This window comes from Chenopodium quinoa, unplaced genomic scaffold (genome assembly GCF_001683475.1).
Source record: "Chenopodium quinoa cultivar QQ74 unplaced genomic scaffold, ASM168347v1, whole genome shotgun sequence".
NCBI classification, from domain to species: Eukaryota; Viridiplantae; Streptophyta; class Magnoliopsida; order Caryophyllales; family Amaranthaceae; genus Chenopodium; species Chenopodium quinoa.
In genome coordinates, this window is record NW_018744697.1 from 1,135,263 (window position 1) to 1,149,022 (window position 13,760).

The window sequence follows — 13,760 nt, forward strand, 5'->3', positions numbered from 1 at the left end:
TAGTCTAAACCCTGGTTCACTTTTATCTCTTCTGGAGGGAAATATTAAATCATTTCTTCATTAACTATACATTGCATAACGCATGCGTATTTATTATTAAATCTTTTGTAATTTGTTCTCTTCTTGAGATCAATAATTCAACATCAATGGGGAGACATATTTGTGTAGTTGAATTTCCTTCTTTTCCTATTTCTTATGTGCTAACATATAATAGCCTCAATTAGTAGAATTGTTATACAAATATAAACTTGCTTGTAATTCTACTAGTTGATGATCTTCTGGATCACTAGAAACCTTGATAGGGTGATACTAATTAAATATTCAAAAGTTTCCACATATAACTTGTATTTGGTGAACTTCTAGTACCTATTACTCTTTCGTATGAAAATTTATTCAAAATGAATACATTATCTCTTGCAGTTTTCTTCAACAAAAATCATTAAAAATCACAATTCAAGTATAGCTCAATATCAATGTTATGTCTTGTCATTCAATTACTTTCATAAATCTGACATTGAGAGAATGTCAGCACAATAAAACTTCTAGTTCCATAACAGAAATTTATTAAACCCGAATGACCTAATTTATTTATCACATCCATTCCCATCTCTGAAATTAAACTCTAGTCAGTTTTCCAACACTAGTGATCACTTTATTAAACTTACTTTATGTATGGACATGAATATGATGTAATATTATAACACCAACATGTGTTTCTTTATACAATTGACAAGACAATCAATTAATATTTTATCAAATAAATACTTATGCGCTGCTGGAGTTTTGACTCTCTTGTTGGACATTTCATACTCTTCTAGAGTCTTTTACATAATCATAAAACATAAGAATTTTTCTAAAATTTATTTCTTCTAGAAATGTAATGGGATTTTCACTTTCTTAACTTTTTCATTGTCGTGGCTCCTTTTCTTTTCGAAGATACTTAATTATCTTTAGAATTTATTGATCTATCACGCTTCACGCGTGCTATAGGTTTATCAAGAATCGATATTATCCTTCATTTAAAACATCAATTTTAATTGGAGCATTTACAAATAGTATTATACGATTAATGACATTTATTTTTATCCATCCTTAGGATGGTATCTGTTGTTTCAAAGAATACTACAAGAAGGGGGGGTTGAATTGTAGTATGAGAATTTAGCCTAACTTTTTGCGGAATTAAAATTAAGTTAGCTAAAGGAACTGAAAGATAAACTAGAAGAACTAAAGAATGCAAGAGAGATTTTACGTGGAAAACTCCTTGGCCCTAACAAGGAGAAAAACCACGACCACTTGGGATTTTGGGAAAAGAATATTCACTATAATAGGGAAAATGATCCTATTACAAGCTAAAGACTCAAACTCAAGTTCCTCTACGAACTTGAGACCCTGAGGAACAAGTCACCGAACTTGTTACTCTTCTCTTCTCTTTCTCTCTTCTCACTTCTCTGTTCTCTCTTCTCTTTCTCTTCTCTTTCTCTCTTCTCTTTCTCATACACAAACGTTCACTCGAACTTCCCCATTCCCCAAATTACAACTCGAAAGAAAAACAAACTCTAGTATAAGAACATTAAAACACTCTAATGAACTTGTGTGGAATTGACACTTGACTCGATTTAAAGCCTGAAAACTTATGTGAGCAAGGTGAAGTTTTCCATCTGAAATTAACAACTATTTATAGACCAAAATTTGTTTAGGAAAACTTCTTTGTGCAGCAAATCCATTACGCCACTACTCCAACCCACTAAGAAGATCATGTCCCTAAAATTAAGGAACCATGAACTCCTTAATGTGTACGACCATGACTTGAAGAAAATCATGGAGGATTAGGCAGCAAGGTTTTTAGAAAATGTGTGAGATTTTATTTGCAAAAGATATTTTTAGAAAATCAGAATAAAAATAAAATCCTCTTTTTGTTTGAAAAGATAAACGTTTAGAAACCAACTTTCCTAAAATTTAGCTAGCACAAAATTATCTTTTTAGACCAATTCCACACATATTTTTTGAGTGCTATTTAATATCTTATACTTACATAAATCCTAAAATATAAGAATATATTTAGTCTTCATGTTCTCTAATGAAGCTTCTACTCCGAGGCTTCTGTTCCTTGGGAGGAACTTCTCTTCTCTGATGAGGCTTCTTCTCTAAAGCTTCTGTTCCCTGAGGGAACCTTCTCTTCTCCAGTTTTCATTTCTGAAGCGCTAGTTCCTGTGAGGGAACTCTTCTATATGGTTAGCTCTTCTTCTGGCCTTCTTGTTCCTCATGGTATTTTTACAAGACACTTCATTCTCCTAGTCTTTGTAACTGAGTACACACTTAAACAATCAAGCACTTATTAGTTTGTAAGTAAGTGAGGTTGTGCCATCATCAAAATCATTAAGTCCAACAATATTCCCCCTTTTTTATGATGACAAACAAACCAAACTTACTTACAAGGAAAAAGAGATAAACCATTTTATTCCTAAAGAAAGGAAATGCAAAAATAAGATACAATGCAGAATAGAAACTAAGTTAAGAAAAACTATGCATAAATAAATAACTTAAGGAAAAACTGAAAAACTTAAAAAAACTAAAAAACTTGTATATACATTATACCTGCTTGTAGAGATTTGGCAGCTTGTGAAGATTTCGAACAGAGACCATAGAATGATTAAGTTTCCTTGATAGTTTGAATCCTTTTCCCCCTTTTGGCATTATCAAAAACTAACATACAAGTATGTAGTATACCATAACACAGCACCAACTAGTGGTTCAGTGTTAAGACAAGAAGCATGCATAGAGAGAAAACATTCACAAAGCATATAGGCAAAAGAAACATAGACATTCATCATCCAAAACCGATTAAAAACATCGGCCAATTGTACCAAATTTGCAAGATTACCAAAAGAAATGAAAAAGTGCCCAAAATATTACAGACCCAAAAAAAATTGTTTCCAAAAGCAAATAAATAGAAGTTTCATCATAAAAAGGCTGCAAGGAAAGAGAGATTAGGAAGCAGTGCTCTGGTCATCATCAACAGCAAGATCCTCCAGCTTCTTGCTGATTTGAGACTCAATGTCCCTCACTGTGGACTGTCTCCCTTGTTCTGAGCTCGTGACCTGTTTCTTCACATCAGCATCAAGAGTGAGCACACTCTTCTTCAGTTCCTCCATCTTCACCTTTGTTTGCTCCTGTTCCTTCAGCACCCTCTGGAGTATCTCCTTCAACTCCTTTACATCCTCGCTGGGAACCTTAGGTGGGGAACTAAATGCTGCAAAACCTGAAGTAGATGCATACTTGCCCGAAGTAGGAGAGGTGGTAATTTTCTGCAGTTCCTCCTGTACCCCAGTTATATCAATGTTGATAGATGCTAGGGCCTCCTTTTTCTTTATCAACCTCAAACTCTTCCTCTTCCTCCTTCCCCCTGTCTCAATAACCTCTTCCACCTGCCTTTCCTCTACCTCCTCTTGTTCCTGCAACTCCTAAATAACATTCCCTATGGCCTCTTCTGCCTGATCTTCGTCTACTTCCCCCTCAACTGGTCCACCTACTTCTTTTGGCCTCTTATCTTCCTGCACAACTTCAAAACACCCATCTACAACTTTCATCTTATGGTTTTCAAGGAAAATGGGTTGTATATATTCGGTGTTTTTGAGGGGCAGGGGTTCTTTGTCAGCGAAGGAAATGCCAAAACTTTCAAACACATAAGTAAGCAGGTTACCATATCCAACCTTCCAACCTTTAGGAACACAATGAGACAGGTGTTGGATCATGATAGAGGGGAAATTTATTTGGATCTTTTTGGCTAGACAGTAAATTAAGATAGAGTCAAGCTTGTTGGCATTGTCTCTCTTTTGAGAACGAGTGATTATGTCATTGAACACAAATTTCAGCAGGATTTTGTCAAGAGGGGTTAGGTCATTGTGGTTTATGTAGGTTTCCTCCGGGTCTCCTCCTAAATACTCCACTATTTCATCAATATTAGCATCAGGAATTGGATTCCTTATCACATTATTTTTGAAATAAATATCATAGCCAGTATTGGGTACATCAAACAACTCAACCAAATACATAGCATCAAACTCAATATCCTTCTTAAGCACAAAACATCGAATTATACCTTTAGAATACTTAAAGCTTTTACAGAAATCTTTCATAGCATCAACATACATACTCCGATTAAAGCATTCACTCAACAAATTCACCCAATTTTGAGCTTCAAGCAAATCCAACAATTCATAAAGCTTAACAGATTTACACCAAGGTAAATTAAGTGCCAAACCTATCACGAAGTGGTCACTGATTTTCTCCTGTTTCTTCATAGAGGCAGGCTTATCTCGATAGTTGACACCCATCTCCGAAACGCTTTCCTCCTCTTCTTGCATGTTCTCGATTTTTCTTTTTCGGGAAGAATTTGATTCAGTAGGAGATTCTTTCTTTTGAGGCTCAGAATTTTGAGTTTTGGGGATGATTTCCATGGTGATTTCTGGAATAGGGTTAAGGTGTTCTTCGGCTTCAGTTTGGGTTTTTGGAGAGGTAGACATTGGAGAGTAGTTTTGATCGGAGTGATGAGATAGAAGGTAATTTTTGTGTGGTGTAAATTTGTGTGAGGCTGACATCTTTTATGGTGGAGGTAAATTGGTGAAGTGAGGTGTCGTTTGGGAGGTGAGGTGAATTTAGTTGATTTGACATTCATATTTATTCCTTAGGGAAATGCAAACCGTGTTTCAAGAGAGTAGTGTAAGTGGGCTACTTTTTGAACAAAAGATAATGATGAATTTAGATGCATTCATCCGATTATTGTGTTTAGATAAAAAGAATTTGGAATTTTGAAAAATAGATAAACACAACAATTTTATCTTTTGAATACTGTTAGTAAAGAACACATGCAAATACAACTTGATACACGGAACAAATCAACAAGGCTCATGCAACCAATTTTGGACTTTTCATATTATATGTCTTTCAAATTTACATGCCCTTAGTAAATATTACTCCTGCTTACAACCTGTCTAAACTATGTAATTAAACATATAACACTTGTGCACAGTATACAACAGATTAAGCATGTCAGTTTGAGTTTCATACCTGAGGGAACTTGATGCATTTTTCTCAGTATAACTTAATCATCCCAAGTTCCATTCTCATCTTCTCATGCCTTTCTCTATTTAAAGGTTTTGTTAATATATCTGCAATTTGATTGTCAGTTTGGCAGAAATCTAATTTAATCAAACACTTTTCAACATTATCCTTAAGGAAATGATGCCTTATATGAATATGCTTAACTCTTGAATGATGGACTGGATCTTTAGATATGCAAATTGCACTAGTGTTATCACAGTAGATAGTAATGCAATTAAATTTAATACCAAAGTCTTGTAACTGTTGTTTTATCCAGAGGACTTGAGAGCAACAAGCAGCTGCTGCTACATACTCAGCCTCTGTAGTAGATAATGCAACAGTATTTTGTTTCTTGGAACCCCAAGAAACTAGACAAGAGCCAAGGAACTGAACCATACCTGAGGTGCTTTTCCTATTGACTAGGTCACCTGCATAGTCATCATCTGTGAATCCTCTAAGCATAAAGTCATCACTTCTAGGATAGAACAGACACAGGTCATCTATTCCTTTGAGGTATCTTAAAATTCTCTTAACAACCGTTAGATGTGATTCTTTAGGATTAGACTGAAATCTAGCACACAATCCAACACTAAAGGAAATGTCAGGCCTACTGGTTGTTAGATATAACAATGATCCAATCATACCTCTGTAAGTGGTTTGATCCACACTTGTTCCTTGTGGATCCTCATCAAGTCTTGTTGCTGTTCCCATAGGTGTATGATTTGTCTTGGCATTTTCCATGTTGTACTTCTTCAGAAGTTCCTTGACATACTTCTGTTGGTGAATCATTATTCCTTCAGCTGTTTGCTTTATTTGAAGTCCAAGGAAGAAATTCAATTCACCCATCATGCTCATCTCAAATTCACCACCCATTAGCTCAGCAAAGTACTTGCACAAACCATTGTTAGTAGCACCAAAAATAATATCATCTACATAGATCTGTACAACTAATAAATCAGTTCCTCGAGATTTAAGGAAAAGAGTTTTGTCTACTTTTCCTCTTTTGAAATTATTTTTCAGTAGGAACTTTGAAAGCCTTTCATACCAGGCTCTTAGAGCTTGTTTGAGCCCATGGAGAGCTTTATCAAGCTTAAAAACATGATTTGGAAATTTTGGATTTTCGAAACCTGGAGGTTGTTCAACAAACACCTTCTTATTTAAGAAACCATTTAGAAAAGCACATTTCACATCCATTTGATAGAGTTTAAAACCCATAAAAGAAGCAAAAGCCACTAGAATTCTAATAGCTTCTAATCTAGCTACAAGAGCAAAGGTTTCATCGAAATCAATACCTTCTTGTTGGTTGTAGCCCTTTACAACCAATCTAGCCTTGTTCCTTACTATGGTGCCATGTTCATCAAGCTTGTTCCTGAACACCCATTTGAGCCCAATTACTTTCTTTCCCTTAGGCTTTGGCTCAAGGTGCCAGACCTTGTTCCTTTCGAACTCATTGAGTTCCTCTTGCATGGCCAGTATCCAATCAGCATCTCCCAAGGCTTCTTGATGATTTCTTGGTTCTAGAATGGACATAAATGCATGGAATACGCAGTAGTTCCTCATCTGTGATCTTGTTTGAGTTCCCTTTCCTATATCACTGATAATTAGATCAGTATGATGGGAACCTCGGTACCTGAATGGCCTGGGTTGGAATTCCCTTGCTGGAACTCCAATTTGAGGAGCTTCTATTTCTGTTCCTTCTGCTTCTTCTGCTTGTTCCTCATTCACCTGTTCATCTGGATGAGGAACCTCTCCATTTTCTTGATGATCCTCTTCTAGAGCAGGCTGCTTTTCTTTGGTTTGCTTTTGGGTCTCTTCTTCATCCCTGTCTCTTATCAATCCAATTTCAAAATCATTATCATCTTCTTGTTCTTGTACACTCACAAACTGGTTAACTTCATCAAAGATTATATGAATGCTTTCCTAAACACACATTGAGCTTTTATTGTAAACTCTATAAGCTTTGCTATCAGAGGCATATCCTAGAAATATGGCCTCTTCACTTCTTTCATCAAATTTCCCTAGGTTTTTCTTACCATTGTTATGTACAAAGCACTTACAACCAAAGGCTCTAAGATGAGATATGTTTGGATTTCTTCCCCTGAATAGTTCATAGGGAGTCTTGTTGATGATACTTCTGATTGTTACTCTGTTAAGGATGTAACATGCTGTATTTACGGCTTCAGCCCAGAAGTTCCTTGGCAATCCACTTGCAATCAGTATCGTTCTAGCCATTTCCTCAAGAGTTCGATTCTTCCTTTCTACAACTCCATTCTGTTGGGGAGTCCTTGGAGCTGAGAAGTTATGATTCATGCCATTTTCCCTGCAAAACTCATCGAATCTTGAGTTCTCAAATTCAGTTCCGTGATCTGATCTGAGATGGACTATGGAGTGACCACTGATTTTCTGTATTTTCTTGGCAAAGGCAACAAACTCGTTAAAAGTTTCATCTTTACTAGCAAGAAAAATAACCCAAGTGAATCTAGAATAATCATCAACAATAACCAAAACATATTTCTTTCCACTCCTGCTTTGAATTCTCATGGGACCACACAAATCCATATGGATTAATTCCAAAGGCTTTGTAGTGCTCACCATTTTCTTCAATTTAAAAGATGAGCGAACATGCTTGCCTTTCACACATGCATCACAAACTTTGTTATGTAGGAACTTGATAATAGGAAGTCCCACAACCAAGTTCCTTGATCTTAGCTTGTCCAGTAATGAAAAGCTAGCATGTCCAAAACGTTTATGCCATAGCAGGGGATCATCTTCAACAACACTCAGACATGTAAGGTTGTTCCTTGGGATTAAGTTGAGGTCAACTGTATAAGTGTTCCCTCTTCTTGTTCCTTCTAAAACAACCTTTCCTGACTTGTTGTTGATGATGTTACAAGAATCAGAAGTAAAACTTACAGAGTTTCCTTTGTCACAAAATTGTGATATACTGAGCAAATTGTGCATTAAGCCCTCGACCAGGATCACATTATCAATGGAATGAGATTTTGATCTACCAATTTCGCCTTTTCCAATGATCTTGCCCTTCTTATTATCCCCAAAGGTTACTGTTCCTCCAGGGTAGTCTTCTAGTGAGAGGAATTTTGATTTATCACCTGTCATATGCTTTGAACAACCGCTGTCGAGATACCACGAGTTGTTCCCCCTCACTAGGACCTCTTTCTGGAGTTCCTCAAGGTAAGCCTTTTCATCATTTGATTTGGCCATTAAACAGAGATTGGTTGTCTCCTCTTCTGGTTGGTCATCATCTTCTTCTTCACTTTCTGAGTCTCCCCAGGCTGCTATCATGGCCTTCCTCATGTCTGACTTTTAATAGTTTGCTTTGCTGAATTTTTCTCTTCCCTGTTCCTTAGCCTTTCCTTTCCCTTTATCATTTTCCCAAAGGGGACAGTCTCTGATAAAATGATCTGGAGATCCACACTTGTGGCTGTTGTAGTCAGGCTTTGGATTTGAGGTCTTTTTCCCGAAGTTCCTTGAGGTTCGGCATTTCTTGAACATCTTTTTAAATCTTCGCACAATTAGGGCAGCCTCATCCTCGTCCACTTCTAAGTCTTCCTCCTCATCAGACTTAAGAGCCAATCCCTTGTTCCTCATGGGTTCATTGTTGACTCCAAGGTGTAGCTCATGAGTCATGAGAGAACTTGCTAGTTGTTCAATATTGAACTTGGTAAAGTCCTTTGTTTCCTGAAGGGCTGTCACCTTAGCTCTCCACCTCTCATCTTGTGGAAGACTTCTAAGAACCTTCCTAACCTGCTCATCTGTAGGAATTTGTCTACCAAGGGAAACCAACTCATTTATTATGTTAGTAAAATGGGTTAGCATCTCTTGAATGGTTTCCTTAGGCTGCATTTCAAATCTTTCATACTTGGACATAAGTAAATCGATTTTTGAGCGTTTAACCTCATTAGTTCCTTCATGAGTAATCTGCAGCAAATCCCAGATTTCCTTAGCGTTCTTGCACCCCATAACACGATTGTGTTCGTGAGGTCCAAGTCCATAGTGGAGCAATTTCACAGCCATAGCATTTATTTCCATTTTATCAAAATCCTCTTTTTCATATTCAGACATAGGCTTAGGGATTACCTCGTTCTGAGCATTTGTTTTGGTGACTTCGAAATCACCAACCTCGATGACCCTCCGGACTTGGTAGTTCTCAGCCTTGATAAAAATCTCCATGCGCTTCTTCCAGTAAGTATAGAACTTACCGTTGAACATAGGAGGCCTCTTTGTTGAGTATCCTTCCTCGAGCTTCTCATGAGTATTCATTTTCTCCAAGACCTTTCTTCTTCAGGGTTTCCTGATTTTCCTAGAAGTTAGGCTCTGATACCAATTGTTGTTTCAAAGAATACTACAAGAAGGGGGGGTTGAATTGTAGTATGAGAATTTAGCCTAACTTTTTGCGGAATTAAAATTAAGTTAGCTAAAGGAACTGAAAGATAAACTAGAGGAACTAAAGAATGCAAGAGAGATTTTACGTGGAAAACTCCTTGGCCCTAACAAGGAGAAAAACCACGACCACTTGGGATTTTGGGAAAAAAGAATCTTCACTATAATAGGGCAAATGATCCTATTACAAGCTAAAGACTCAAACTCAAGTTCCTCTACGAACTTGAGACCCTGAGGAACAAGTCACCCAACTTGTTACTATTCTCTTCTCTTTCTCTCTTCTCACTTCTTTGTTCTCTCTTCTCATTCTCTTCTCTTTCTCTTCTCTTTCTCTCTTCTCTTTCTCATACACAAACGTTCACTCGAACTTCCCCATTCCCCAAATTACAACTCGAAAGAAAAACAAACTCTAGTATAAGAACATTAAAACACTCTAATGAACTTGTGTGGAATTGACACTTGAATCGATTTAAAGCCTAAAAACTTATGTGAGCAAGGTGAAGTTTTCCATCTGAAATTAACAACTATTAATAGACCAAAATTTGTTTAGGAAAACTTCTTTATGCAGCAAATCCATTACGCCACTACTCCAACCCACTAAGAAGATCATGTCCCTAAAATTAAGGAACCATGAACTCCTTAATGTGTACGGCCATGACTTGAAGAAAATCATGGAGGAGTAGGCAGCAAGGTTTTTAGAAAACGTGTGAGATTTTATTTGCAAAAGATATTTTTAGAAAATCAGAATAAAAATAAAATCCTCTTTTTGTTTGAAAAGATACACGTTTAGAAACCAACTTTCCTAAAATTTAGCTAGCACAAAATTATCTTTTTAGACCAATTCCACACAGATTTTTCGAGTGCTATTTAATATCTTATACTTACATAAATCCTAAAATATAAGAATATATTTAGTCTTCATGTTCTCTAATAAAGCTTCTACACCGAGGCTTCTGTTCCTTGGGAGGAACTTCTCTTCTCTGATGAGGCTTCTTCTCTGAAGCTTCTTTTCCCTGAGGGAACCTTCTCTTCTCCAGTCTTCATTTCTGAAGCGCCAGTTCCTGTGAGGGAACTCTTCTATATGGTTAGCTCTGCTTCTGGCCTTCTTGTTCCTCATGGTATTTTTACAAGACACTTCATTCTCCTAGTCTTTGTAACTGAGTACACACTTAAACAATCAAGCACTTATTAGTTTGTAAGTAAGTGAGGTTGTGTCATCATCAAAATCATTAAATCCAACAATATCATTTCGAAATAGATGAATTAACATGTAGCCACTTCTATTAAATAAATCGTTGACATAATGTATGTACCAAACTGATCATCAATATTTTTTTATTATTTATGTGCAAGGATTACATAAAATAATGGAATATATATAATCTCCCCCTAATACTTGCATATGGGGCATGAAATGAATCCAATATTATTTAAATCTCTTTTACCTTTTAAGGCGTAAATTCTATTCACAATGCTATACCAAGCATAAAAAAATATTCTTATAAAATCTTATTTGTAACTCTTACCCAATTACATTAGTTTCATATAAGTATGGGCATAATAAATATATTTTTCATGCAAGTTGCTCACAATGTCATGTTTAATTATTGAACTCATAACATTATTTCTCGGTCAAATAATTTTTATGAACTTTTTAACGAATTATAATCAAGAAAATATCATGCAAACATGCTTGTTACCTTTTTAATCATTCAAATTCTCACCCAGAGTTCAATAACTTGAATACTATTCAATATATGTTGTATAATTATTCTCATGACATTGTGTTTATTAAATCACATTAGCATTATGACTTTAAGATAATGTAAGAAACATAATTTAAAAACTAATCGAAATTGTTTCTAACCCTTCAGGTCCATAAGAATAAATATTTCATGTTTAATTTACTCATTATTCTTATAAGCAAACTTTGATTTATGTAAGTAACTAATATCATATATTTTAGTCCCAAATCAATTAATATTCCAACATTGAAATCATTTAAATGTATTTTATCATATTATCCATACTTATAAGGTTATTAACATGTCATGTCAGTGGATAAATCATCCTTGAGATACTTCACGTGATTTAAATTATCAAGGTCATGCAGGAAGAACTTAGTAGTAACTCATCACATACATCACTCATAGCTCTACATGTTTTTTTTTGCCTTACGTGGGAAAATTATAGAGAATTGATTCTTCATAGTTGAAACCCTCACATCACATATACTATAGAGGAATAAATATGACTCAAATTATAGGTTAAGGGAATGACAACTAACTAACAACTTGGGTTGAATAACACATTGTATGTATAAGAAACATAACATTTAAGACATGAAATCTAAAATCTCATTCTTACCGCATGAGGAGTACACACACATTTAACTTGCTATTGGTCCGTTTTTAAACCTACCTTTCACTTCTATTATTAAGCACGGAGAAATACCGGTCTCATCTACACCAGCAACTAGAAACTTAAATGCTACAATTCTAGCCATTATATGTATTTCAAGTTCAGTACAAGGCTAAGTTCACAAGAATTAAAACCAATAACTCTAAACATCCTTATAGAGTCAAACTAATATGAAATACACAAAATAAAACTTAGCTCAAACTCCAAAGGTAAGGAAAATGCTAAATATCGATACTATGAAGGATAGTACACATAGCAAAATCCATAGTAAAACACAAAGTATATATGGAACAAAAAAAAGGAAGAAGTTAAAGCTAGGCATAATTTTCTCGTGAAGTCATGATGGGGTAACAAATACTAATCTTGTAGGTGCAATTCAGGACAAAAAAAACCTATTTGTTTAGGCCGAGTGCATTGTCCTAAGCCTTGTGACCTAAAATTACAAAAATGCCCCTCTGTGATCCAGCCCATCATTAATGATTGCAAAGTAAAATACCCTTAATTAGTCCAACTGAGTACAACCTTGCCACCTGAAAAGTATATATATAGATAGCTCTCCAATAAGTGATGAAAGGGACTTTTTTCTGAATTCTCTCTCATTCTCTCTCTACTTTCTCTCTCTAATTACTATTACTCTTTCTACTTTCTCTCTCTAGAAAGTACGTTTGCTGACTTAAGCATTGGATGGGATTTCCTAGATCTCACCCTCAGGGTTGCTAATCTTCTCTCTTTTGCAGGCCGAGCTCCTAGACATGAAGGCGAAGCCCTCAGATATACCCTTGTTAGGCGGAGCCGAAGGACATTTGAACATTCATTGGACTTATAGGTGTAGACACCCATATGTGTCTCCCAAAAACCGAACCCACTGATGAATACCTTTCATGTCATTTGGTTATCGAACATAGCGAAAGTGTGAAAAGTCTAGTGACGAGGATGTTTTTATTAAAATATCTCTTATTTCTGTTTTTGAAAATATTTCTTTTCTTACCTTATTTATGAAAAACGTGCATTCCAATTTATTTTGGTCCATTATAAGGGTCCAAAAATAGTGTAGTTGGATAGGGCTTTAAAAGACAATTTTCAATGATATATTGTAAGCACAATTCCGATGAATAATGAGGAAGTTATGGCCAAAATACTAAACTGGGCTCGAACCGGATCTTACCTACGACCCAATGATCATGTGGAGGGTCCAAAGGTCTAATCCTATACCTAAACTAATTAGGATTAATTAGAAGCTTCTATAAGTTTCTAAAAGATCTCAATTATCCTTTTTGAAAAGATAAGATTAAAGAATTTGAGTTAAATAAAAACTTTCCTTTTTCTTAAATCCTAATTCTATTTGAATTTAAAGATGTTCAAAGACAGTTAGATATTATTTTCTTGCCTCATAATATTTATCAAAATTTTGAATGGTTGGATAGATCTTCAAATTATCTTTCCAATGATATATTATAATATTAAATCTGAGCTATAACGAAAAATATATGAATGAGATATGAAACTCTATCCAAAACAGACACCCTTCTACTATTTTAGCCATATCATTTTCTCTGTAAAAGATTTTAATCTTATTCTAATTGGGATAAAAAGTAGACTTCAAGAGATTTCCAACGACATATTATATGACCTATTTGGACTTCTCGATCAAAAGATATGATAAAACAAAATCCAAAAAAACTGTTTTACAGCACCGGACGCCAAGCCTAGCGTCTGGCGCTAGATTTACGTCTGGCGCTAAAGCCCAGCTTTTGGTGCCACGCGATTGTTTGACGCTGCAATCGTGTTTTATTCTTTTTGAAACTCTAATTTGTTTTTCATCACATCCGACTGATTTT